A 23,855-nucleotide genomic window follows, 5' to 3' on the forward strand; every position below is an offset into this window, starting at 1 on the left:
ATAGGCAATAAAGAAAAAAATTTAAATCATCCATGGCCACTATTAACAACACCTCTTTCTGGGCTACTTCTATTCACAGACTGGTTTTTCTAGATTCTATTTATATTGAGATTATCTGAAATGTACGTATGTTTCAACATCTCCACATGTTTCCTATTCCAAATAGGAGCAATATGTATTTTATTGTAAACTGTCTCAAATCTTTTATTAGAAAGCAAAATATTTCACCTTAATATTTTGGTTTGTTTTAAATTTTATCGGATAAAAATGCTATCTAATGATAAATAGATAGAATTGAGGTTAATTGTAATGTGGCTGTTCTGTAAGGATCTACCATTGCCCACCGTAACATCTAGGGAAAAAGCAGATACACAGATGCAGAGCTTGTTTTGCTGTTTCCTCTGTTCGCCCACACAAACACAGCCTTCCTCCTCAGGCACAGCGTACCTTAACCTTATTTGCAAGAACCCAAGAAAGAAAAATGCAGTTTCGTAAGAGGAACCATCACCATTAGAATGACTGGCTCCATATCCCCACATATCAGCAGTGGATTCCAAAACCCTTTGGAGGGTTGTGGGAGATCCACGGGGTCAAAACTGTTTTCATAATATAATACTACTAAAACATTATGTGCCTTTTGCACTGTGTTAACATTTGCAATGATGTTGTAAAGCAACGATGGGTAAAACTGCTGACACCTTAGCATAAATCAACATAGTGGCACCAAACTGTCACTGTATTTTTCACTGCCTTGCACTAGCGTTAGAAAAAAGAGCCAGTTCACTGAAGAATGTCCTTGGTGAAGCGGTGTTCTACGGACTATATTTCCTGGATATTTTTGCCTGGTATCAACCTTGAGTACATACCTTTTTCTCTTCTACACGATGAAGTCAGAACAATGGATAAAGCTCTTCTGCTGAATTACCAGATGTACAGAATACGAGTGTGGAGCTAAACAAAGCACTTTTTTTTTTTTCATGGAGCATGATTTTTACTTGAATGACTGACAAACTATGGATATTCAGACCTGGTAATCTGGCAGATATTTTCTCAAAAATAAACAAAGTGAGCTTGTCACTCCAAGGAAAATAAGTACCAGCACTTACTACCAATGATAAAATCTGAGCTTTTGAGCAAAAATTGTAATTTTAGAAACTTACGTCTGCCACGGTAAGCTTTATAGCTCATTAAAAGGTTTAAATGAGAACAACGGTGACATAAATGAAATTTTTAAAAATTGTGTCATGACTGTGTTACTATTTGGAAGTTCTGGATAATATAATGAACTAATATCTTCCAACTGACCCAACGTATGATGCTCCCAAATCAGGTTTGTGCAAAAGATTTATTCAAAGTGCAAGACAGACCCATGAATTTTAATGTAAAAGAGTATGAAAAGTTCATTGATATGGTTTCTGATTCCCCGTTGTACTAACCTTTACCACTTGTCGAGAGTCTTTGTACAGTATTGAAAAAGAACACCTACAATTACCTGCAAGGACTATTAAAGTACCTCCCTTTTCCTATTACAGATTTGTATGAGGTGGGTTTTCTTCATATGGTGACTATAGTTAAACTATAGCAATTATCACAACAAAATGTGATAGAATCTTCTATCATGAGAGACATTCAAGAAAGCTGGGAATATGTAAACAATGCCATAATCCTCTAATTTTTTGGATAATAGTTATTTTTCCTAAAAATAAGCAAGTTATACACTATTAATATCTTTACTTCTGTGATTTTAAAATTGCTTTAGAAATGAACATTTTTTAAGTTATCACTTTTGATTTCTAATATGGTAACTAGTAAGATGCATAACCTATTATTAAGTTAATAGTAAGTTAACATTTTTTAAGTTATCACTTCTGATTTCTAATATGGTAATAGTAAGATGCATAACCTATTAAAACTTTTGGGGGGGGTCCTTAATAATTTTTAAGACTGTAAAGGGATCCTGAGAACAGTTAAGTTAGAGAATGGGAGAATGGCTGCCTTGTATTTTCTAAGGTAGTTTTAGTCAAATATTTAACCATTGTTCATCCACCATATGAAAAAAAAAATTGCTATCCTGCTAACCTAGAACACAATTTGATAATTATTTTATATCCCCAAAGCACAGAACCTCAGTATTAAATCACACTACACTGCTGACTCATATTGAATTATTGACCAAAATCCCTTTGTGGTTTTTCCCATTTGCTGCAAAGCCAAGTTTTCCCCTTCTTATATAAGTGCAACTAGATTTTTGGAGCAAATGGGACATCCTATCATATTTCATCCTGTTATATTTGACCCATGATTTCAGTCTATTGAGAGCAGGCTTGTAGGTCTTTATTCAAGGCATTGATGAAAATTTTGAATATGAAAATATTGAGAATAAAACTCTAAGGCATTCACTAAATCAATTAATTAGCATCCTTTGGGCACAAATGTAGAGTCAGTTATCCAGTGGTTTCCATATGTATAAAGATTTCGTAAGGTTAAATAATTAGATAGAATGAACAATATATGCTAGCACAACAAAGAGACTATAAACAACAAGTTTTAAAATAAGTTGGAATGTCCCTAACACTAACAAATGTTAAATGACTGAGGCAATGGATACTTCAATTACCCTGATTTGATTAATTCATGTTGTATACCTGTATCAAAACATCCCATGTACCCTATAAAGATATACAACTATTATGAACCCATAATGATTAAAAATAAATACACTTATAAAAAAAGATTTTGAAAGAATGCCAGCCACATGTCTTGCTGTAGTCCAGTTCTAAGTCTCATCACTTCCTTGAACCCTACTGGGTGCTAATAACTAGAGTTTCAACTTCTAGATAGCATAAAAGACTCCCTTTGTGGGGGCTTCTGTGGTTTTGTGTGTAGGGTGCCAGCCCCATATAGCAAGGGTAGTGGGTTTGAACTTAGCGCTGGCCAAACTGCAACAACAAAAAAAATAGCTGGGCATTGTGGTGGGCGCCTGTTGTTCCAGCTACTTGGGAGGCTGAGGCAAAAGAATCACCTAAGCCCAGGAGTTGGAGGAGGTTGCTATGGGCTGTGACACCACGGCACTCTACTAAGGGCGACAAAGTGAAACCCTTGTCTCTTAAAAAAAAAGACTCCCTTTGATATTTTATGTTAGTAGCTTCTCTGGAGTCCACTTCAAAGTCCCTAAATTATCTAGAATTTTTGAATCCACCGATAGTGCAGACGATGCCCTTTTCAGGAACCAACACAGCCATCCCCCAAGTGCTGGGGCTCAGGCTGTGGCTGGCTCACAGCTGCACTGCTCCCTACGAATTGCCCTCAACTGCAGGGAATTGCTTCACTCCAGGTTACACCCGGTTCAGAGAATGGCCTGGAGCCAAAGATTAGCTAATGTGAGAATACAGGCCCCTTTGCTTCAATTTAGCACAAGCCTGAGAAATCATCCCAGCCGAATCCTGCCTTCTTCACTTTCGTAAGAGGGTTATGTTCCAAGATCACTCACCCATAAACCTTCCAAATGCAACTGTTTTAAGGGTCTGTTAAAAAAATAAAAGAAAAGAAAGAGTCTGTTTCAAGGGGACCCCACTTAACATACTGTCTACTCTTTTTGAGAAGTTCATAATACAAATGCTAGAATTTACACTTGTAACATATCATCTCTTAATGTTTCCCTCAAAATCAGTACGAGTACTTTAATGACTTCTGTTTACAAGTTCTCTTGTAATGTCCTGTGGTTTTACCTGGCCAGAAGACATATTTGACTCATCTTCAGGACACAGTTCAATCTCCAATTTAGGAAGGTTCAATGATCACTCCAGGCAGCTGTGCGCTCTCGGCCTTGGAGCAGGCTTCCCCATCACCCCACTCCTCGGTACTACACTTGTCTACTTTTCCTCCTGCTATGATCTCTCCAGGGGCTTATTAACAAAAAAGGTTTCCAAGAATGTTTGTTGAATGAAAACAGAATGGATTTTGGCTAGCTAGGTATTCTGTCTGAATCTTTGCCAATCCTGGGCCTCTGTTCTCTCTTACCAATCGTATCAATTGGAGGCTAATTCTTAACACAAAAGAAGCAAATAGAAACTGAGCTGTTGTCCCTGAACTACTGCCCTTAATAAGTTTTTAAAACAAACAAAAACACATAGCTATTGTACATTTTTATTATTTTTATCATAATTTATAAATGTAAGCTACTTTTATATTTTCTTTCATTATTTGGCCATTTCAATGGTTAATACATGCCCCTTTATAAAACTTCCATCGGTTCAATCGATACTAGCCCAAGGACACTGATGTATTTTAGTTTCTTCCCTTTTTTCCTCATTGGGATCATTCACAATTAAAATCCAAATGGCATTTTAAAATACTTGTTTGTCTAAAGAGTAGCAATAAAATATCTATTTTGCAAACTTAAATATAGGAACAAAGTTTCAATGGCACTGATATGGACAGTGATTATAAAATTCACTCATTTTGTCTGCTGTATTATTTAATTCTGATAAAATGACATACTGCTTAAAAAACAAAAAATAAAATACTTGTTGGTCTTTAGAACTATACATTTGTGCCTCTTCTTTCTCTGAATTTTCTGAAATCTGCCTTCCTAAAGTCTACCAGGGGTCCTCAAACTTTTTAAACAGGGGGGCCAGTTTACTGTCCCTTAGACCATTGGAGGGCCGGACGGTGGTGGGCCCCGGGACGAGTCGGCTTCAAAGCAGAACAGGCAGCGGTGGCAAGAACACCCGGCGGGCTGGATAAATGTCCTAGGTGGGCTGCATGTGGCCTGCGGGCTGTAGTTTGAGGATGCCTGGCTAGACAAACATGTCTGGCTAATGGCCGGTTTTTTCTTCACTGGCTATCATGGACTCTATGACGACATCTGCTTTTGTCCATTTTTTTCCAAAATTAAATGTGAATATAGCAGCAGTTTCCCTATATATTTCCTATATCCTTCAGCCTCTCTCATTTTTTAATATGCTACTTCCATATTTAAACTACATCTGAAGAAAAAGATGCAATGTTCTTGACTATTGCCTTCCCTCCCTCTCTGTATTTTCAGTGTCAATTCTTCTTAATTGAACATTTCTAGTTGCTGAATATTAGAAAAATTAACCATGGTACTCCCCGGTTCTGTGTGTCCTAGCCAGTAAGATGCCAAGAGTGGGGAGAGAGTCACTCTCATCCTCTGTGCTTAGTTGTGCTTAGTTGGCTGTACCCCACGGTAATGGCCACCACCTGCTTACGTGCAGCAGGCCTCACTCCAAGGAATGAAAGGGATCAAGCATATAATAATAAATATTCAGCATTTATAGGGAAATTATCAAATAATATCCCCACTTGTATTTCTCTATTACCTCCACACATTCCCTCTACACTACAGAGCTTCCAGTTGGGTACCAGATACTATGAGCCACATCAAACTCCCTGCATATCACCAAGATGGGTTTTACCTAGAGTATAGTTCTCAAACTTTAGCAGGGATCAGAATCACCTGGAGGGCTTGTTAAAACCCAGTTGTCTGGGCCTTGCCCCTAGATTTTCTGCTTCTTCGGTTGGGCGAAGTGGATCACATCTGTAATCCTAACACTCTGGGAGACCAAGGTGGGTGAAGTGCTTGAGCTTAGGAGTTCAAAACCAACCTGAACAAGAATGAGACCAGATCCCTACTAAAGATAGAAAAATTACCTGGGTATTGATTGTGGCACATGCCTGTCATCCCAGCTACTCTTGAGACTGAGGCAAGAGGACTGCTCAAGCCAGTATTTGAAGTTGCTGTGAGCTACAATGACATCATGGCACTCTACCCAAAGCAACATAGTGAGACTCTCTCAAAAAAAACCCCAAAAAAACCCAAAACAAAAAATCCCATTCTATCTTCAAATATCATTTGTGTTTTAAGTTTCAAAATGTACCTATGCCTCACTAAATAACACCAAAGTGAAATAATTATAATGGAATTAGTAAGGCAGGAATTCATCCCATATATGCTCTCAAAAGGTACAATGGAACAAATATAAATGCTAACAGAATTCCTATTCCAGAAGTTTGTGTTACCCTCTTTGACAAGCTGTATAAACTTAGATAAGGTAATTAAGCTCTCTGGACCTCAATTTTCTCTTCTGGAAAACAGACATACAAAATATACTTTACAGAATTATTGGGAGCACAAAATGAGGTGAAGCAGTCAACACAGTGCCCACCACATAGAAGATTTTTAACAGTGATTATAATAATGATTATCAAGCACCACTAGGAACTATATAGTTAATTCTTATTCAAATCCTACGAAGAAGGTTTGCCTTCATTCTCATTTTACAGGCGAAAAAACAGACGCATTGAAACAAGGATGGTAAGTAGGTAGTAACACAGGCAGTCTATGTACAGAGCCCAAGTCTGAGGAACTATGTTTTATTTTGTTTTTTCCTTTCTGGTTTAAGACCCTGCACATACTACTTTTTCTTATATTTGTTAATTAATAGGACTTTAACCTATCGCCATTACATGCAACTTAATGTTGAGAAACTTAATGCCGTGATGTCATATTGACATATATTCTTATTTCTAATAATAAGAGTATTAGTTTTAATCCTCTTCAATGATAAAATAACTTGGCTAACTGACAATCTTAAAAAAAAACAAACAAAAAACCTCCCTTGAAACCACTGTACTCTGCTGAAAAAAAGGAGAAGAGTCAGGTTTATAATAGCCACAGAAAGTGAAAATCTTGGCATTTGCCCCTTCCATTTTTCTTTCAGTTGGAAGGCAACTTGTAAATGGAAAAAAATCATTTCCCATCACCTCCCTCCCGGAGACTGAATATGATGAAAAACAGAGTAAGGCCACTCTCTGGAGCAAGCAGAGCTGAAAGCAGCTTCCACCCTAGCCAGGAGCCTAAGAAGACTGATTAATCCTGAATAAGATAGCTATAGTTTTTTAAAAATAGATCTAATTATTGTAAGACATGAAAAATACAGCAAATTAAAGTACTTTTCTAATACAAAAGAATGGCACTCTCAAAATACAAATTTCCATGTAACCTATGAGGGGCGGTAAATACACTTTTGGAATTATATATTTATGATGTTTTAAATTTTAAGGTAAGAGGTATTTTCTTGACATAGAAATTTATGAAACAATGTTATAATCCCTGGAAAAGGAAAGATTTTCTAGAGCAAGGCTATTTCTAAAGAAAGGGGCTGCCAAAAGAAGCAAGAAGAACCTGCAGGGGGAAGAAGGGAGGATTAGGTCTATAAAAACTCATGTGATGGAGGTCTTGGTATTCATTCCTGCAAAGTAGTATTTGATGTCCTTCAAAGTACACATAAAAATTTGAGCTTAAAAATCAACACACTTGTTCAGTTTGGGCCCTCTAAAGGGATAGATTGAACTCTCATTTGCAAAGTTTCTCTTACTTGGATTCTACAAATAAAGCCAACATAAACAAATGTCTACTCTTAAATAAAAGAGCCAGTGTATTTTTAATGTACATGGTAGGCAAACCATATCTTACTTTTTAAAGGTCTCACCCACAAATAAAGTAAATTATCCACTCTGGGAAGACAAATCTTTGCTGCCTTAGAGGCCTAGAGTCTACGCAATGTCAATGCCCTAAAACTAACTCCTGGCCAGTCCACTAGTATGATGAAACATTTTTACTTTGTCATCTCAACCACAACTGTTCAGATGTATTTTTTAAAAAGTTAAATACAACATTTTATAAGTATTTCCTGGCATTTTTAGTTTAAATAATGTTACACTATAATTATGTATATTAAAATGCAATTTAGGGTTTTAATTCCATCTAATTAAATAATGCAGTCAAACATGTAAATTTAATGGCAAGCCCAACTATAGTAGTTAATTAAAGGGTCATTCAATGTTTATTGTCCTTGCTTAGAGTAAATCACTGATTTAAAGAGAATACACGAACTGACAGACGAACTTTCCTGAACAGTTTACTTAGGAGAATGGTGTTAACTATTTGAATGCAGTTTAATTGCATGGCTTACTTACACCTACTATAGCTAAATTAAAGTAGTTATCAACTAGTGATAGAATTCAGGTAGTTTTATCATATGATCCTTTACTTAGCTTTAGAAACTAATTTCTGGATGAAAAAACTCAAGAAGAAAAATTATCTCAATATAGTTCAATTTAGTGAGGAAATATAATACGCTACTTGGCATGTGTCCACAGGAGAAGTCTGGCTCCCAGATGCTTCTTGCCAACCCACAGTGGATTCAACAATGTTTAAACAACTGACAATGTGCACTCATAGCACTGATGACATAGTGACCAAAAATCCAGCAGGAGACCGTCTCGTGAGCATTTTCATATATTGAAAAGTAAAATCAAAAGAGAACAAATCACAGACCCACACATACATCCTTCCCAAACCAAAAGAGTCAACACATTTTAGTTAGGGTTCTTTATAGTAGATGTCACCAAAATTGCATGAACATTTACAAATAAGCCTTGTTGTCCCACTGCAGGAAAAACAAAGCATATCAATGTTTTTTATTGTATTAAGTGTTCCTGAAAATGAGAAATATAACCCTAATGTGGTTACCTATATTAAAAATCCAACAATAACTCTTTTCTAGCAAATAAGATTGTCTCCATAGGTTGTTCATTATAATCTTATAACGAACATGTGATTATATTATATATTAATATTTATATTAATACATGTGACTTCCTAAAACCTATACTTGTTGCTACCCAAAGTGTTTCTGTTAGTTTGAATCAAATGAAATTGCCAATATTTTCCCATTTTTGGCCTTTAAAAATAATAATTTTATCGATCCAAGGGTAAAATAAAACTTTAAACTTTGAACACCAAAGTGCTAGCTTAATTTTCTTCAACACCATTCTTCTTCATAACTGACCCTCAAGTATGTCATTTAACCAAACAAGCCTTTCCAACCAGCAATATTTTGAGTAAAATCTACATCCTTCTGTAGTATACTCAAGCATAAACAAAATATTGTTAATATTTAATATATAAAATCAGCTGTCACAAATGTAGCCAACAGTGAAAAAGCCCCAATACAAATAGAATTACTTTGTGTGATTTTTTTCCTGTTTCCAGATGACAAGTTTCTTTGAGACAATATTCTTTCTCTTAATAACAAACAACTTCTGTCACATAATGTTTATGTCATGTAAGCTTTGCAAATGAACAGTGCAAAAATTGGCTGACTTTCTGGAGGAGAAAATGATTGATTGGCACAAGGAATAAAATAAGTCCCCTAAATTAAAAGGACTTTAGTTGATTGAAATGCCAGCCACATTTTTAAGATACATGCTAAAGCAACCACATTAACCTGATTTAACAGGACTTCAAATGCAAAAGGTTTATTCTTAGCTTATAAAACTAAAGTGTATATTTAGATTTGGATGGGTCTTTGATATATTTTTGAATAATTCTTTGTATATACAAATATCATTTTTATCCAAGTATTATAGTATTAAGCAGCTGTAATAGGATCACTTACTTCATAAATTCAGCAACCATTTAAGATCTCTTCCTTCATAAATTCAACAAAAATTTCTTCTTATTAATAAGCAATTAATATTATGAGTATAAAGCCCGTTGGTGCTCTTGAGACAGGACATTGGATACCTAGTATAGAGCCTTTCCTAGAGTACATACACAAAATTTTATTTATTTAACTTGAATTATAGCTTATAAATCAAGCACTTAAAATTAAGTCTCTGTTGTAGTGTTTTTGCAATAATCGATCACTTATGGCAACATGGTCAACTAAGCAGAAACAGATCTGTTTTGCCCACTTGCTCAAAGTAACACACTGACCTTTTGCAGGGTGGGCTTGAGCGTGGAGTTTTAACATCTTCATGGATATAGAAGACAAGGATTTGGGCCCAGAGAAACACAGAGAGCCAAATGAGACCCCCACCAGCTCAGGGAAGCCACAGGGAGCTTTCTGTCTTTCCAGGCCTGGGCTGATGGGGTAAGGGGGCCTTCCTGTGAGAAATTAAAACCCCAAGCCTAAATGTGAAATCCAAGTTTATGCTGTCCTCAAGTGTGATATTCCTAGCCAAGAAATTTAACATAAAATTGCGAAACCCCTCGGACTCTGGCAAATTCAGAACCCTTCTTAGGAGAAGCACTTGAGAGAAGGCCTGGGAGACAAAGCTGATAAGCTTTCAGAACAAGGGAGCTAGCAGGAGAGACTTCCATGTAAACAGGCAACTCCTCCCTGGCCAGCTCTAACAGAAGTCAACAACGAATGCTGCAGGAGTGCAGAGGAGTGCTAAGGAATTAGGGGAAAGACCAAGGAAACATGAATCTTTATTTTCATAACTTTGCTAAGCTAGAGATTCAAAACACATATTACACTAGTCAGGTCCTTTCACTTTCACCAAGTGAAGGATTGATCCCGCGTGAATATTTTCTGGGGCTTTGGACCATCTGGTTTTTAATGTTTCAAGCAATGGGGTTTCTTCCACCACTTCCGTTGGAAAGTCTTTTTTGGTTGTTGTTGGGGCAAAAAATTAAAAAAGTAATAAAAAGAAATTGTAAAGAGTTTAGATGTTAAAGGGATTTGGGAGGGGTTTTTAAAGTCTTTTTCTTTCTTGTTAACTCTTTTCTTTCTTAAAACCTTTCATGAATATAAATTCCCCTCTTTCCCTACAACATACTATAATCTGGCTTCTTTCAAATATATTAATAGTTACCCATTTAAACATTTTAAAAAGGGATCTTTGTTTCATAAAACTCCCTGACCTTAATCCTCCCACTTTCCTCTTCAGAATGCCCTACAGGTGGTTTTCAGAACCACAAATTGCTCATTGGGTATAGGGGGCACCAAATAGGCTCTTTCAGATTATCTCATCTGCCCCTCCCCCGGACTTTGCTTGGATCTTTGTTCTTTATCAATCTGTCTTTAGCCTCTGGTTACTTTTTCATAATCATTTCTTATGGAGATTTTTTAATATTTATTTCTATTTGACAGACTCTGAGTCATGGCCAATGCTGTATCCTCAGTGTCTAGTACAGTGCCTGACATAGAAGAGCTGCCTAATAAATCATTACATAGAATATTGAATAGCTTACATAAAAGTTGGGTTTTTTTCATTTTACTTTTCTTATTTCATGTTTCGTTTTCTTCAGCCTTCCTTTTCAGTTTATTTATTCAAATTTTAAATGATCTCTACTTGGGAGGCCAAAGCAGGTGGATTGCCTGAGCTCATAGCTTTGAGACAAGCCTGAGGGGGAGGAAGACCTTGTCTCTAAAAAAAAAAAAAAAAAAAGCCAGGCATTGTGGTAGTCACCTATAGTCCCAGCTACTTGGGAGGTTGAGGCAAGAGAATCACTTAAGCCCATGAATTTGAGGTTGCTGTGAGCTGTGACACCATGGCACTCTCCCAACGGTGACAAAGTGAGACTCTGTCTCAAAAAAAAGAGGCTCAAAACTCATATTTAAAAGTTGTCTAGATATCTATCTCTATATTTTTTGGGGTTACCATCTTTTACAGTTATGTCATAAGCAGTATGGAGAGAGAGGATATATGATTAAGAATAAAGATGACCTTCACCTGACCTACCTATCAGGCTAGGTTTCCAGGAAAAAGTGAGATGCAAGGTAACTTCTGAAAGAAAAGGCTGACCTTCCCTGAAGGCTGACCAGGGAAGTGATATGAGGTGATCTGGTGATGAGACAGTGCACTAAGTAACATGGAAACAGGAGCAGGACTCCTACTAAGCAGGGGCTGAGTAAGGAGCCAGTTTAATTGAAGGAAAGGGTGTGGAGTAGAGAAGGGAAGCTAAGGACTTCCAAGTAAGCCATGGCTAGAACAAGGAGTTAGCAAACTGGCTCTTGACCACAGCCTTCCTCTTTTCTAGGCCCTCCAATGATTTCTTTATCCCCACTGAATCAAAGTGGTGGTTTGAAAGATAACTTTTAAACATTTTCCCAAAGTATTTATCTAATCATTGATTCTTAACCTCATGTCACCACCTTTTAAGATGCTGTGCAACTTTGTATATCTGAGTTTATTTTTAAACATAAAATTCATTGTTTGCTTACTAGTTATATCCTCTGATATTTGTCCTTGTAGATGCCACCTTTTAACAATCATAGTTATGATTATGTGCTCCTTTAGATCTACTTTCCTGTGGTCTTACAGAAGTACAGGGGAATGTCATTTCCCGGGAAATGTCTTGCTTGAGATGACTAGCCTTCCCGAGGAAATTGGTAACTCAAGCTGGTCCTGTTGCTCACAACAGATGATCTATCTTTAATGGCACAAAAGACTGATGATATTAGAGCTTTTCATCACTCAATGTATTAAGTTTCATGAGTTTATGTGCTTGAGACTATGCCCACTGCAATAGTAATGTTAGATTTTAATGAAGTTTCGAGGGTAGCAGCTATACCTCAACATACCAGTGATAGTACACATATACTGTTGAGTATACTGTTGATCATTCTTTTAGGGTTCTGTACAGTTGATGTTATTAGAAAAAGAATCATAGAGACAGAAAGTTTCTCTTAATTTACCTAATTTAAGACTTTGAACTATTCAGGTATTATTGACTGAATTCTTACAAGGAAGGGACTTAACTAAGCACTCTGGGGGATGCCAAGAAATATTGTTTAATCCCTGCCCCTGAGGTACTTATAAATGTAATAAAGATAAGTTATTATGACCCATCAGTTGCTTATTTGCCAAACAATGATACAAAAAGCTAAACAATAATGTTTACAGAACAGTAGATGTCAACATAAAATTTTTCCAAAAGGTGAGTGTGATTAATTTTCAAATGAATGGTGCTGATTAATGCTGGTATTGTTAGGAGCAGCTCTTTTGAGGATATGGGATTTGATCTGGGCCCAGAAGTGGGGAGGGCCAGGTTATAAACTGAACAGTATAATGGGAGAGTATGAACAAAAATGTGAGGTTGGGAAGTATGGGATACGTGCAGGAGAACGAAGAGAAGGTCAGTTTTTTGAAATCAGAGAGCTGATGCTCTGTAACAGAGATTGAGCTAGAATGTGAGACTTCGGTAGGACTGCACAAGACTTTGAATGCCAAGGAAAGGAGTATGCACTTTATCCACTGGGCAGTGGAAAGCCATTAAATGGCAGAAAGATAGGACGTTAGATACGTACAGGCCGGGCTTGGTGGCTCAGTGCGATCCTAGCACTCTGGGAGGCTGAGGCAGGTAGATGGCTTGAGGGCAGGAGTTTGAGACCAGCCTGAGCACAGTGAGACCCTGTCTCTAGTAAAAACAGAAAAACTAGCTGGGTGTAGTGGTGCATGCCTGTAGTCTCAGCGACTCAGGAGTCTGAGGTAAGAGGATGGCTCAAATCTAAGAGTTAGAGGTTGCTGTGAGCTATGATGATGCCACGGCACTTTACCTAGGACAAAAAAAAAAAAAAACTTACACATTCTTTTTATCTTAAAAATATTAGTAATTTATTCTCATTAAAATAGAAATTACTTATTGTGTTATAAAAGACGTTTTGAATTCTTTTCTATACATTGTCTACTAACATCAGATGCGATGTTCTGAATATATGTTAATTTCCAGAATGCTGGAGGATATGATATTCTAACACTACATTTACTGTTACAGCATGATAGTATACTGACTGTATTTAGTTTTATACCACACTGTGCTTATAGAAATACTGTACTATGTTCAATAAATATAGAGAATCTCAAGAGCATTTTAACTGTTTCTAATGGAATGACCATGAAGGTTCCACCTGACTGGGTTTGGAGAAAATATCATATTTATACCAATACTATCTAATGGTGTCATAAATATACAGAATCAACAAGGGTAGTTTCACTGTTTCTGATGCAGTGACTATAAAGGTTCCAAATGGGTATTGATAGAAAAGATATGGCCAAAGTATATGGTAACATTATTAGACTTTGGAATTGGTAAGAGTATGATGTATGCTTTTTAATTGTTTTATCTATAGTTAGATTTCATATACCTGTTTCTCTGGGTAAATTATAGCCTATTCGAGAGCCTATTGATCATCTTAGCATCCACCTTGTACCCTGCAGATAGTGAGATATATTAGAAAACACAGTAGAGGTGATGGTAGACTGTGTGACTGGAAAAAATGGAAAGCTGAATCAACTAAAGTTTTGTCTACATGCTATTTGACTAGATTTTTGTCCTTGAATTAGTTAACTCAACATACGGATTTAGTACAAGTCGCTTTGTGCTACACAGGTGATGAAGGCACTGCGATGGAGTCCGGGGCAGGCTACGGTTAGAGAGGAGGTCAGCCTGTCTGGAGCCTGAGGGGTCTGAGGAGCTTAAATGGGATTGGGGAGATAGATTTGTGCTGGATTATGGAAAGGGCTCGGTGCCTGGTCAGTGAATTTAGACTTGGTTCTCTAGGCACCAGGGAGCCATAGAGGTTAATAAGGAAGGATTAATTTAACCACATTATTCTTTAGGATTGATCTTCCTAAAATATAGTTGGTGTATCTAATAGATCATGAGGTTAGTTGAAGACAGAGAGAAAGAGAGATACATACCAAGAAGTGGGGAGAGCACTCTGGAATTTGTAATGATCCAGAGGAGAAATGAAAGCCTGAGTGAATAAATAATGTATTAGAGCAGTGGTTCTCAACCTTCCTAATGCCACGGCCCTTTAACACAGTTCCTGTGGGTAGTGACCCACAGGTTGAGAACTGCTGTATTAGAAAAAGGAACAGAAATAATTGGCACCTGATCTGAGCAGGGAGGGGGGAGATTAAGGAAGGAGCTGAGGACGGGTTGGAATTTTTTTTTTAAACTTGAGTGACTTTTGATACTGTTAATAAAAATAGAAAAGAAAAAAAAAAAGAAGAGAAGTACATAGCTTGAGTATTTTATCTGAAATGCTTAGGACCAGAAGTGTTTCAGACATCAGATTTTTTAAAATTTGGGATATTTGCATTATACAGGTGAGCGTCCCTAATCTAGAAATCCAAAGTGCTCTAATGAGCATTTCCTTTGAGTGTCATGTCACTGGTCAAAAAGTTTTGGGTTTTGGAGTGTTTCAGATTTCCAATTAAGGATACCCAACCTGTCTTAATAAGGAAGATAGTGAATTTGATCTTAAAGACAAGTTTGATGTGATGGTTGATAGTCATTCTAAATAAGCCAGAGCTCAGAGGAGAGGCTGGATGTGAAGACGAGATTTGGTTGGTACATTAGCCTTTCTGGGGTCTTTTTTAACATGTGTGCCAGTAAATGGTTACTTGATAAGTAAGGACAATGTGATTCCTAACATATTTCTGTTGAGGGGCAGTACAGTTATTAAGAGCTTGACCTCCAGAGCCAGAATGTCTCATTTCAGATCCCAATTCTTACAGGTTGGACTCTAAACAGGTTACTGAACCTTTCTGTGCCTTAGTTTCCTTACCTGTAAAATATAGTATTATCATAATACCTACACCATATTTATGCTTATTAAATGAAATAATACTTAGGAAAGTACCGAGACATGCTCAGTGTCAACCATTATCCTTATATAATTATCATCATATCTTTTTTTTTTTTCCAGTTTTTGGCCGGGGCTGGGGCTGGGTTTGAACCCGCCACTTCCAGCATATGGGACCGGCGCCTTACTCCTTTAAGCCACAGGCACCCCCTATCATCATATCTTTTACATTCTTTTGGTGAGCCAGCTACCCAGTGCCTGACCATGAGCATCCACATGCTATGATACTAGAAGATACAAGGTTGCTCTGGGAAAGAGTGTAAAGAGAGAAAGAGCTTTTCAAATACAAATTTTTCATCTCATTAAACAGCATTTAACGTACAGTAGGACCTCTGTAAGTTGACCACCCAAGGGACTGTAACAAACTGCTCAACATATAGACGTGGTCAACATAAGGAAGTAGGCCTACTGTACTGAAACGTGCATGTGGTGCATGTCCATCTATGAAAATTAGGTCAACTTAAGGAGGTGATCAATGGAGGGAGGTGGTCTGCTATGGAGGTTGTACTATATGTGTGCAAACTTATGTAATAATGCAGGTCAGCCTCACTGTCACAGTTCAAGACACATTCTTCAGGTGACATTTATGTACACAAGGCTGTGATTCTGTCCTACAAAGGCCCTGCTTAACCAGGCTCTTGCATCTCTCGCCAATCTCATTTGAACCTGTCTGGCTGGCTGAGTGGCCCTCATTGAACACCCTACCCCTGTTCTCTGTGCCTGGAAGGTGCTTCATTTGGCACTTGGCATTCACCAGTTTTATTCATGAGATTTTAGTTTAAATGCCACCACTTCCTTAACCAAGGAATGTAAGATAGTCTCTCCTCCTCACATTATCCTTTTATCTTCCTTCACAGCACTTACTATAAACCGTAATTCTCTTAATAAGGACCAGTTTGTTCATAACTAAACTCCCAACACAGAATAGAATCTGGTGCTCTTGGAGGTCAAGGCAGGTGGACTTCCTGATCTCAGGAGTTCAAGACCAGCCTGAGCAAGAGCCAGACCCTGTCTCTACTAAAAATAGAGAAACTAGCCTGGTGTGTGGTGGGAGCCCATAGTCCCAGTTACTCAGGGAGGCTGGCAAGTGGATTGCTTGAGCCCAGGAGTTTGAGGTTGCTGTGAGCTATGATGTCACAGCCCTCTAGTCTGGGGCAACAGAAAAAAAAAAAAAAAAAAAAGAATAGAATCTGGCACATAATAAGCTTTCCATAAATATTTGCTGACTGAATTAAGTGCATAATAACAAGATCATATAAGAAGAAGATTAGACAAGGCAAAAAATAAAATCTTCATTATTAAAGTGATAAAGAATAAACTGGAAAAAAATAATTTGAAACAACCAGTAAGCATCAGGAAATGTAGAAATCTAATACAGTGCTGAGATGCTTATTTATAAATACGATAAGTAATAAGAAAGCAAAATGGGGAAGATCAAAGGTGGAGATAGTTTCAAGACCAAAAAAGTGGCCAGCAAAATCACATTTTCAGAGATAAATTTGAGGCCCGATGACCAACACTGAGCGAGTACTGATACCTTTGAAGACTTTAAAGAAGCTGTTTTAGTGAATGGATAAAGACAGAAACCAAACGGCCAGGGGTTAAGAAGGAAGAGAAGACAGAACCAAAGAGAGCTCTCCCCAGGATTTTCACACTCAACGAAGAGAAGCAGAGTTATGCTGCAGTTCCCAGTTTCACCGGGATCAGGAATGTGAAAGGAGGCCCAGACAAGGAGGCGGATTGGAGATCTGGTTCCAAACAGAGATCAAAAATCCCACTCAGACTCTACAAGTGAATTTCCTCATTCTTCTACAAAAAAGTATTTCTGCACCATCTCAACTCCTGTAATAAGGTAAGGTACAAAGGAGCTGATGGATAACTGGCTAAAAGAAGTTATTATTCCTCTGTAAAAATTCTAATGAAATCCTAATAAAGAGGAGCAAGTCCATAAAAGAATGTTTTATTTGAAACAAAATCTAGGTAAAATTTCACTTAAGCTTAATTTAGATTATTGGATTGTTTCCCACTTTGTTGAAAGCTTTGCACTGCTCAACTGCAGCACGGGCTGCAGCCAGATATGAAGAGTGCTGCTTATATTTATCACTGACATTTTGTTGAACTTGTCCATTCTTATTAATCATTGCTTTAAAGTAAGCAGCTGAGAACTCTTAGGAAGCTGATATTCCCAGCTGACCCATCTGCAAAAATAGTGAAGCCTGATACTCTAGTGCAGCAGCGTGTTTCCCTAGTTATGCGTGTTCCTGTGGCCGTATGTGTGTGCGTACATACTTTTTTTTCTGGGACCTAAAGAAGCAAATAAACTTTTGTGAAGCTAACACAAACTCTATCATACTCTGTCTTCTGAAAGCATGGAGGAATTAAAAACAAAATCAGGCTGTGATCTGTTTATATTTTACACCGGGAGGTAAATCATATTTGCAGAAGGAAGGTTCCAATTAAAAAAAAGTCTAATATGAAGCTGAGAAGCTGGTTAGAAGCTATGCCTTTAAACGAGTTGTTGAGATTTCTTGGTGGCAAACGATAAAGTATTCAGTTACGTCCAGACACAAAACCTATAATATGGCCTTCTGGCACTGTGTTAGGATTCTTCATCTGAGGTTCACATGAAAATCTTAATATCCCAGCCCCATGAGTATAATTTTTCATTTTGTTTTATAAGTGTCAGCATTTTAGTCTGATTAGAGTGAGTGACATTAGCTTATACTCTGGTTCATAATTTTTAACATGTATTCTGTTGGTTCCTAAGCAACATAAACATAAATATATAAGTCTTCAAATGTTGAATTCAGTGGCTAAATAATCCAAACCACCAATAATTTCTGGTGATTCTATTCAGTCTTAAAAAAATACATCTTTTTGTATAGTTTTGATAGTTCCTATTCTAAAGGATGCTCCTTTTTTCTTTCTAAACATTTAAATGCACTTATTTTATAGTTATTTTTCAGATTTTTCTCTCATCTCCAGTTCTTATTCCCATGATACATTCTTATTCATCATGGTACTAAATATGGTTTAAAGGGTAAGGCACAAGTTTTTATTTTTAAAATTATTTTTAAAAAATTTTCTCATGGCCTGGAAAATAGTTCACATTTTTGTTTTGTTTGAACTTAGAGGTTTTTTTTTTTTTTTTTGTTTGTTTGTTTGTTTTTAGACATGGTCTCACTCTGTTGCTTGGGCTAGAGTGCAGTGGTGTCATCACAGTTCACTGCAACCTCAAACTTCTGGGTTCAAGCAATCCTCCTGCCTCAGCCTCCTACATCGCTGGGACTACAGGTATGTGCCATCATGCCTGTCTAATTTTTCTATTTTTTATAGAGATGGGGTCTTGCTATGATGCTCAGGTTGGTCTTGAACTCCTGGCCTTAAATGATCCTCCTGCCTTGGCCTCCCATAGTGTTAGAATTACAAGTGTGAGCTAAGACTCCCAGTCTACCCACTGGGGTATAGATCATCTCAAGCTTATTAGTCTCTTCAAAGTACAGGTCCAAAAAGAAAGTCCCTGAGAGAGTTTACTCCTCTTAAAGCTACCTGTCAAATTCCAGATGGCCCTGGAATTGCTTAGCCCTGCATGCTCCCAGAAAGCCTGATTCCCTTCAAAGACAATCCAATTGCTTATACCTTCAACCTCAAAAGAATTACTCTATCAGAACAGGTTAAGCCAAGTATCCACACATCGAAATATAAAAAAATCCTCTTCCTTCACAGACAATAGCTCCTGAATATAGAGAAAATGCTTCCCTCCTTTTTAGTCTTTGTAGCTTGTTCATTTCCATAAGACAGACTGAATTTCAATACCGTCCCTTAAAGAAAGCAAGTTACATCTGATCTCTTATAATCTAGAAACATGCTATACAATCCTAGTTTTAAATATATAAGAAAACTTATGTCTACATAAACATTAATGAACTCCTACATGGAGCTTAGATTATGGATCTTTGTAATTCAAGCGATATGATTAAAAGACAATAAACCAAAAGCTGTCCATTACATCCATGTGGCTGGGATTGCAGCACGACTGGCACTGTGTGTCAGATAATTCTTTGTAGTGGCTTTCCTGTGCTTTGTAAGATGTTTGGCAGCAACCCTGGCCTCCATCCATGAGATGTCTTTCACACACACCCTAGTTATAGCACCCAAAAGTATCTCTGGGCATTGCCAAATGTACCCTGGGAGCCAAAATCTTCCCTTGTTGAGAAGCGCTGATGAGGCTCCAATTTGCCAAAATGAGTCATTTTATCTCTTTATCTATCAATAGAAATATGAGCTTTGCATGCACACTGGTATTTTGGGTTTTAATATGTATTAAACCATCTCTTATAATGAAAAGAACTTGCTATGCCAATGGCAAAGGAGAAAAAGCTACATGACAAGCAAAACTATATTACAAAGCTTCATACATATTATGTAATAGGCAACATAAGGAACAATAAAAACACATTTTTATTCAGCAATGATAAAAATACAAGCTAATAGATGTGTGCAGTGACCCTAATTTAGGAATGTTATGTTTCATTTTTGTATAACTTCATATCTGAAGCAGCAGAGTTTAGAGCTGAAGCTATCCAAAAATTTGACTCTAATCTAGTTATCTACTCAGGAAAAAAATATTTATCACACTATATATTATGATACAATATCACTACACTTAATAACCTCATAATTCAGTACCACAGTTTAAAAAGAAAGAATGTTAGCAGGCTACCAGAATTAAATAGTATTAAAATGTTGAATATATGTGTTTCTTTGAAAATTAATTGACATCTTTCCATTGCAGTCCAAAAAAGAAATGATAAAAAACTGGTGATGTCTGGACCTACCATCACTTCAAACTATGTTAATACCACAGACTACAGGGTCTCCTATAACCTTGACATTAACTTGGTAATATGAATGATAATTATTTGGGAGGAAAGTAAAGCTAAAATATATGTTGGGGATTTGTAACTACTTGTTGATTGAATTAGTATTTGTGTACACTTACTGGAAAGAACTTCAAATTTAAGCACACAAACACTATTCTTTTTTTGTACATACACGATACTTTCATTGAAAAAAATTTATGCTGCATTTTCCTTTATATTCCATTTTAAATGTAGACAGCTGAACTGAATAAATTAAAAATGTAATTGAATGACCAAAGGATAAAAACATCCTTTTCTGACTCAGAATAGTTCAATCTGTCATTACAATAAGAAAAATGAATTCACACTTAAAAAACCAAGCTAATAGAATAGAAATTTGTCTTCCTGTTTAATGCTGCCCTCTCTCCTCCAGTCCACTAGCCAGAAGACATTTCAAGTGGAATTCCTCTGAAAGCTATAGATTCAATAGGTTAATGGGTAGTTACTGCTCTTGTTGCTGGGCTGATTCTATTCAGTCTGTATCTAAAAAAATGTTGTTGTTGTTTCTGCATAATTTCCTGACATTAAAGAAAAAAAAAGTCAAGTGCCATGGTAACTAGAGGACAAGAGTGAGTTGGGCCCATCCATTTCTGTACTAATTTCCTACGTATTGCTTTCCCCTGTAGAGATTTTACATCAAACAGAAACACTCCTCTCTATTTCCAATGAAATAATGCGCAATCAATTCTGAAATTTGTGCTAAGCCAAATGAACTTATTACTGTAACGAAACAATTTAACACACTTTGGTCAATATATTAGCTGTACAAATGCAAATATGCTACAGCAACATCACAATGGAAGGAAACCTGACTGGCCTATAGCTAATAAATAATAAGATGTAAAGATGTGAGAGCACTGGGGTAGTGGAAGAAAAATCCAATGCCTTTACTATTCCCCAGAAATGGCATTCTCTCCACTCTTTTGTACATATGGTATAAATCCCCTAAACACAAAGAAATCTTACAAGTAAAAATTAATGAACAACAAATTAAAGAGAAGATACTGTAATAAAGTTAGGCTATTCTAACTGAAAAATAATTACAATGAAGCTATTTACGTGTATACTCACATAGAATTATAAACATTTTTCGAGGGATATTTTGCAATACAGTATTTTAAGATAATGTTTTCTTCTTACTCTTGAAACAAACACAGTAGGTTTACTTTACCCTTTCTTTTTTAAAAAAATATACTTACTAGAGAAAGCTTTATTTTCTCAGAGAAAGAGCTTTGTGATTTCAAGTAGCATGCTGAATTTTCTTCAAAGACATTTGTATGCCTTATCTTTCAACTAAGAGGATTAGTTTTCAACAATACTATGTAATTGAAAATTATGTTTAAAATTGTGTTGAAATGGTAGTATTATTTAATTCTGGGAACTTAACCAGTCAGATATCAGAGATGCATGGTTCTTTGTAAAGAACTGGAAAAATACCAAGTGTGTAAATGTGCTCAATAATTTTCTACTGTTCTCATCCCCCTACCTTAAAGTTACATTCAAATTTCACAGAACGAAAGCAATACGCTTAATTCTTATCCTGAAAAAGAGATTTTTTTTTAAATTTAAAAAATTACCTTTCTAGTTTTAGATATTTAATCCAGCAAGACCTTCTACTCTGAGACAACTTTAGGCGTTCACTAGGAAAAAATCCCCTCTGTAGCTGTTGGCTCAGGCTCGACAAACTTGCTGAACTGTGCAGATGTTGAGGCAGCTCTCAGTCACACCAGGGAAGAAAGAAGAACTAGACATTCCACAGCTGCCTACAACAGCTTCCTTCCCAGGGGCACGGTTGCAGGCTCTATCAAGCTCAATCACTTCGTACATCCCAGGCAGGGGCAAAAAAATCCCAGAGCAGCTTCAATTTCTCCCAGAACCACAGTAAGAAGTAACACTACTTAAAGAGTAACCAGTTATTTCCAACAATTATGTGGCTACAGGCCAAAAAAAAAAAAAAAAAAAAGAGAACATCTGTAGTAGGAGAAAATAAAAGATGTTTCATACTTTGAAAATTTCAAGCTACTTTTAAGAGATCTTCCTTTGGTCTTTGTTACAAAAATAACTACAAATATTTGATTTTCATTCCTGATAATTATTTTTCCTTTGGGGGTGTGGAGAGAGAATAGTCAAGTGCAAAGCTAAACAGTTAACTCAACAATTATAATGTAACACATTCGCTGCAGGTTTAAAAGAGATGAATGTAATAATGTAAAAGGTGGCAGTAATATCATGTTAAAAGCTATCCTATCTTCCAGTTTATATCAGTTTATATCAGTACATATTCTCACAAGTTCTTTTAAATAATTAATACTTAGTTGTATTAATAAAATGGTGTGACTAAAAACAAGCAGCTAGAAAATATCCTTCCCTACTTGAGGATAATTGATGCCATAGCAGATGCCATTTCCTTAGGATAAAACAGAAACATACAGCTATACTAAATAGAAATACACAGAGCACTGTTCCCTTATTCTTTATACTAATCATCTTCTGCTGGGTAGTAAAAGACAATATGTAGATGTATAGGAGTAGATAGTTATTATAACATCTTAAAGTTATAACAGTATACTAATTAATTCTTACTTGGTCAAAAAAATCATTGTACCTTCACATAAGCACTTGTAAGAATTCACCAGATAGGGTAAGGAAAGCAGTGATTATGATGATGTTATAAATTTACTGTGAGCTTAGTATGATTCAAGCACTGTGCTGAGAGCTTTCAATACGTTACCTCATTTACCCCTCTCAATGGTGTTATCTCCATTTTATAGATGAAGAAATTAACTTATAAGGTCATGAGCTAGTAAACATGTTGTACAGTCTGAATTTAATATTTTTTACTCTAAAGTCCATGCTGTAGTTATTATGCTTTACTGTGTTGAAAACTACATTTGTATGTTAATTTGGAACATTTTAAGTATTTTTAAAATCGATTTTAAGGCTTATACTGTCATTAAATTCTTCTATTCAGAGAAAAATAGCCTCTCCACATGAGATGTTAGTTAATCTCGCTTAAATTGTTTATGTTCCCTTTTTCTTCGCAAACTACTGATTTTTTTATTCGCCAAAGAAAGGCTCGTTTTTAACCTAGAGTATTGGTAATGCAATATTTCCCCGAATGTTAAAAAATTTCAAATGCCAATCTTTCTATTTTAAGTTGGTCTTCCAAACTACAAGTTAATATGCAACCGAAGCTGAGGCATGTAAACACTAAAATAGGCCTGAATTTTTAGAATAAAAAAACCTATTTGATTTCATATTCATTGCAAAATAGCAACAGGAACACTTTACGCCTCGGAGGCCTTTGTTTGTAGCTCAGGACAACGTGATACATGACAGCAAAGAGAAATACATGAGGCAGAAGTTGATGACATATGGGGTGTGCGCAGAACTTCTGGTTAATGGAAGTTCCAAGATGTGTAAATACAAAGTGATGTGTGAGTTGGTGGAAAAAAACTATAAG

General features: G+C 36.5%; 1 protein-coding gene across 1 annotated transcript in view; it reads right to left on the reverse strand.

Annotated features, from left to right (window-relative positions):
- The window catches only part of SKAP2 (src kinase associated phosphoprotein 2), a 183,469-nt gene that overhangs the window by 27,294 nt on the left and 132,320 nt on the right, over positions 1-23,855 (reverse strand). The gene's annotated exons all lie outside the window — the stretch shown is intronic.

The sequence above is a fragment of the Otolemur garnettii genome, unplaced genomic scaffold (genome assembly GCF_000181295.1).
Source record: "Otolemur garnettii isolate 467f Iridium unplaced genomic scaffold, OtoGar3 scaffold00028, whole genome shotgun sequence".
Taxonomy (NCBI): domain Eukaryota; kingdom Metazoa; phylum Chordata; class Mammalia; order Primates; family Galagidae; genus Otolemur; species Otolemur garnettii.